We start from the raw sequence: 5695 nt of genomic DNA, 5'->3' as shown, positions 1-5695 counted from the left end.
GTACTGTATGTTATTGTATCTTAGAAAACTGTAAAATGGGTAGTGTATGTTATTGTATCTTAGTAAACTGTAAAATGGGTAGTACTACTGGTTATTGTATAGGTATTTGTATGTCATTTATAACAGAACATTATGAAATAGGCACTGTGTGTTATTGTAGAATAGAAAACTCAAATTGTTCCTGTATGTTTGTCACGTGCCCCCTACGGAATTATTACTAACCCCGGAGACGGACGGACAGTTTAAATGTTAAATAGCTCTTTGCCCCCAGTCAGCAAAGCCGACGGTCTAGGTGTTAAATTATGATATTATTAAGGTGAAATAAACTATATCACTGTATTCCACAATTAAAGGAAAGTTTTTCAATGCAAATGCTTCCGATCAATACACGAACTATCAAAATTGCCAATTATTTCATTCTGCGAAATTAAAGGTGAAAGGATTTCTTTCCCGTGTCCATTCTCTGTTACTCATCTGTAACATTCGCCTTGTATTCCTTTGTTTCCGGTACCTTTGTTTCCGTTTCCCGCCTCTCCTTGTCGGTACTTCCGGTACCCTCGCTTCTGTCTGCGGCTCTCCTTCCTCGCACAACAGCCTATCTCTACATGCTCTCCACGTCTTCTCCTCTCTAATCTTCGGGTGACGTCCGATCGCACCCGGAAAGCTTCCTGTAGATTATAAGGGACGTGCAATGGTGCCTCCTTGATCGAACACAGGAAAATTAACACATTCTCACAGACCTTTCATCAGCATAATGGCAATTAAATCATTAGGTCAACTCATACACTCACATCTAAATATTTCATACACGCTTGTTCCATAATTAAGGCTATAACAACAACAGTAATATCACGACTTCTGATACATACACGCATATCCATAATTCTCTATATAGTGAACTATCAACATCAACAATATTCCTATGTATAAAATACACATACAAATATAAATGCCTAATTATACGTGCACGTGGCCAACAAGGCAAATTCTGTACATTCCACAACTATATATTTAAATACAAACAAGTACAAGGTCTAACTACCCACTATTAATTCAGTTCAGCACCACGATGCAGCATCGTAGCAGATTAAATATTCCACTTCGATTTTATCCTAACAACTACATACATGTGCATTGATTTTGAGGCGTAGTCTAGCTTCTCCCAACTCTTTCCAGGTCCAAATTGTGCACTGATCCGTTCACAATGGATGACATCACTGCTAATTGCCCACCCCACCCACCCCCCGGCAAGGTTCTTCAAAGGAAACCATGGACAGGTAGTTTCCTTTTTTCAGAATCAGTCTAAAGTCCTAATATTATATAACACGTATTGACATTAACCAAAGTACTATCAATTACGAATTCTATCAGAAGACATTTATAAACATGAGCAGGAATTGTTAACAAATTCTCTCTTACAACGTGACAAGGTTATTGTCTCTTAGAAACTGAAATTGGTAATGTATGTTATTGTATGATAGAAAACTATGAAATGGGAACTGTATGTTATTTTATAATGGAAAACTGTGAAATCGGTTTTGCATCTTTTTTGTGTAATGGAAATCTATTAAATAGGCACTGTATGCCATTTTATAATAGAAATCTATTAAATAGGCACTGTATGCCATTTTATAATAGAAATCTTTTAAATAGGTACTGTATGTTATCGAATTTTAGAAAACTGTGAAATTTGTGCTGTATGTTTTTGTATGTTGTATAATAGAAAACTATGAAATGGGGACTGTGTTTTATTGTATAATTGAAAACTGTGACACTGGTACTGTGTGCTATTGCATAATAGAAAACAATGAAATTGTATCCATATCATATTGTGTAATAGAAAACTGTGAAATGGGAACTGTGTTATTGTATAATAGAAAACAATGAAATGGGATCCATATCCTATTGTGTAATAGAAAACTGGAATGGGAACTGTGTTATTACATAATAGAAAACAATTAAATGGGATCCATATCCTATTGAATAATAGAAAACTGTGAAATGGGAACTGTGTTATTGCACAACAGAAAACAATGAAATGGGAACTGTGTTTTATTGCATAATTGAAAACTGTGACAGCACCACCACGATTACCATTACCAACATAATTAGACTACAACGACGACAAAGAGGACATCGACAACACCACCTTCCATAAACCACTGTGGCTTTCGGAACAAACGGTCCACCACTGACCAACTTCTCGGATTGGAAAAAGACATCAAACTCGCTTTTAACGTACAAAGGAAAACCGATTGCAACCTCATAGCGGTTTTTCTAGACCTAGAAAAAGCGTTCGACCTAGTATGGACCAATGGGCTAATGGACAAATTAAACAAATTTGGAATAACTGGACGCTTGTTAAACTGGATTGGCGATTTCCTCACGGGCCGGAAAATTACCACAAGAATAGGCAACACCCATTCGGAAGAATCTTCACTTGAAAATGGAACACCGCAAGGCAGTATAATAAGTCCGTTACTATTTAACCTAATGGTAAACGACCTTGACCTCAATGTTGCCTCCACAAAAATAAATTTGTCACAATTTGCAGATGATAGTGGCATATGGAAGAATGGAAATCCTGCCAATAAAACAGTAGTTAAAGAAATCCAGCAGAGCCTAGACAACATAGGGAGATGGGCGGACAAATGTGGTTTCAAAATATCTCATGAAAACACTGTGACAATCATATTTACCCCCAAACGAAATAACAATCTAGTCTATCCAAGCTTCTATATATAAAATCAATTAATCAAAAACATAAACAGTAGTAAAATTCCTAGGAATGTTCTTTGACAACCACCTCACACGGAAACAGCACATTGAACAACTCACCCAGAATTGTAACAAAGATCTCAATTTACTCAGGAACATCACAGGGACTGACTGGGGATACAACCAGGAAACCCTCCTCACGATGTATAAAAACTTAATTAGATCAAAACTGGATTACGGTTGTCAAGCATATAACTCGGCTAAGCAAACTGTACTACAAAAACATGACGCAATCCAGAGAAAAGCCTTACTATTATGCACAGGAACACTCCCCTCAACATCATTAAAAGAACTACAAACACTAACAGGAGAACTACCCTTAAAATTACGTAGGCAAGAACTGCTCCTCCGATACTCCATTCGATTAGATACCCACCCAGACAACCATCCCACTAAAATAGCTATAAACAAGTGTAAAATTGTCTTCAAACCCAAAATCCTATACACCATACCAAGTGGCAAATTAATCCTTGAACTAAGTGAAAAGATACCTCTACTGAAAAAAACAGGTAACAAACAATACAGACCAGAACAAATCCATTTACACCACTGAATTATGGTCTATACTTGAATCACTACAATGGATCAAAGACAACCAAATACCTAAAGCAGTCATTATATGCGATTTCCTAATCGATCCAAAATCGCAATACACACTCTAGGGAACAATTCCTCGACAGAGCATGCCAATTAATCGACGGTATCACCACAGCACATCAATTAGTCGAGCTCATGTGGATACCGTCGCACATTGGAATCTCTGGCAACGAAACAGCAGACAAAGTTGCACAAACATAACTAGGAGATTTTTGGAACTCCTCCACAGAAGTTAAAAAGCCCCATGAAACCCCAAAAGACGCAGATAGGAACATACAGCTACCTAAGAGTACCTATTTAGAACAGAAAACCATAAACAGGATAATAATTGGAAAAACTAAACAAACAAGTAGTTTTGAAAGGTTTATAGGACCCAAACCAGCAACCATTAACTGCTTTAACTGCCACACCACCGAAGATCTACACCACGTATTCAGTATATGCCCAAAATATCAACCCGCTAGGAAAAATATTTATCAAAAACATCGTGTCTGCGGCACGATGCCTCAGTGCTAGGCATCACTATAAACTGTCACACTGCAGACATCGTAGCGATATGACTGAAAAATTGTTAAAGCTACGATAAAAATCCAAAACACACGTACCTATTAGTTTAACTTAAATATAACAGCCCATGTGATCAATATCATAAATCTAAATTAGTTTTTATATATTTGATTGTCAGCACTACAATCAGTACCTTTCAAAACTGCCATTTGCTAGTTCAATGCTTAAAAGGGAATCGTAGTAGGAAATACAATATGCACAGGATACACCATCCTGACAGTAGGAGTATCGTCATTATAATCGTTCATGAATGCATAATGTTACGCAATTTGTTTTCTTCCTTGCGGTTTACGTAATCTTGTCCTTCTGCCACGGATTGTTTGTCATCCTTTGGAATACCATCCTTTACTTTGTCAGTATAAATGGTAGAGTGTAATCCAGCTTAAAATGACCCACTAGATTTCTCTAGATTTCTTTAAATTGTTGTTGCATCCAACGATTCTGCCTATTTTCAGGACCATGTCACTAGGTATCAAAAATACAGTTACCAACAACAGCGTGAGTTTTTTTACTTGTGCCTTAACCTTGTCGACCTAGGTTCTTTTTAAAGGGAGGAGGTCTTTCTTTCCACCTAAAGTAGAGGTGACACACCCACACCTCCTATTAATATATGATAACCTATGTCTTCATCTGTTCTGATTTAGTATCATGAGTGAAGTCCAGCAAGTATATTGATCAGTATCCATTCTATCTTTGATATAGTTGTTTCTTGACTGAATTTTCCAGTACCACCAGCCAAACCCACGAAATCGTTTTCCGTTGCAGTTATTCTTAAAGATCAGATAAGATTTATATAGTTTCCAATAAGTACCAGTTAAAACTTATAATTCCTTTAGTATTTCCTTTGATGCCGCAAGGTGGTGTTTATACCAGGTAAAGATTCGGAACAATAGGATATTCCACAACCAGGATACTGCCATATTCTAAGGATGCAGTCTTTTGTATCTGTCAAGAGAACCTTCACTATCACATTTTATAGTAATGTTATCGACTATGTTTAAGTACTTTTTCTGAGGCAAGTTGATTTTCAGCGTAGTAAATTGTTATCACGTTCAATATATTGTATAATGCTCTGGCCAAAAAAAAAAAAACAGACCATGTGATACCAATACTTGAAGGTGAAACTCATTTGCATGAAGATAGTGAGGTGCACTAGATGTCTCTTTGCTGTTTTCTTGAAATCTAAATATTATTAGAGTTACGAAATCAAGAAAATGAACGTGGCTTTTCTCATACAAATACATTTAGACTATATTTACTGTGGTTTTTCAACATTCACATGTAAACAGGAACGGCCTTATCAAAAGCGAGGCCCGTTTTGGATCATTTTGGCTGAGCCCCTTGATTTACGCGCGGGCCCCCTGTGAGCGAGGCATTTGAAAATAAACTTGTGAAAAGGTTTTATATGATATTGAACTGAAAATATTTTCTTCCATTGCTTTAAAATTACTCTCTCTCTCTGTCTCTCTGTCTCTCTCTCTCTCTCTCTGTTGGGCCAAATCGGTCCAATCGAACTAAGACCGGTCCTGCATATAAAAATTTGCTGATTTCACTCTCTGTAATCTATTCATTTCCTAGTTCCATTATAATCTCGTTCATTTTACCCGCATTTTATATCTCTGGTAATTTGTATTTCGTTTATCTGTTTCCTCCGTCAGTTTTTCTCTATAGCATTTATAACAATCGGTTCTTAAATATTTATTGCACCATTCATTTATGTAAATGTTGATTAGGAATCAATGGTCTAAGGTCA

Source organism: Sinohyriopsis cumingii, chromosome 11, assembly GCF_028554795.1.
Source record: "Sinohyriopsis cumingii isolate HCF-2022 chromosome 11, ASM2855479v2, whole genome shotgun sequence".
Taxonomy (NCBI): domain Eukaryota; kingdom Metazoa; phylum Mollusca; class Bivalvia; order Unionida; family Unionidae; genus Sinohyriopsis; species Sinohyriopsis cumingii.
Note: the sequence above shows the minus strand (reverse complement) of the source record.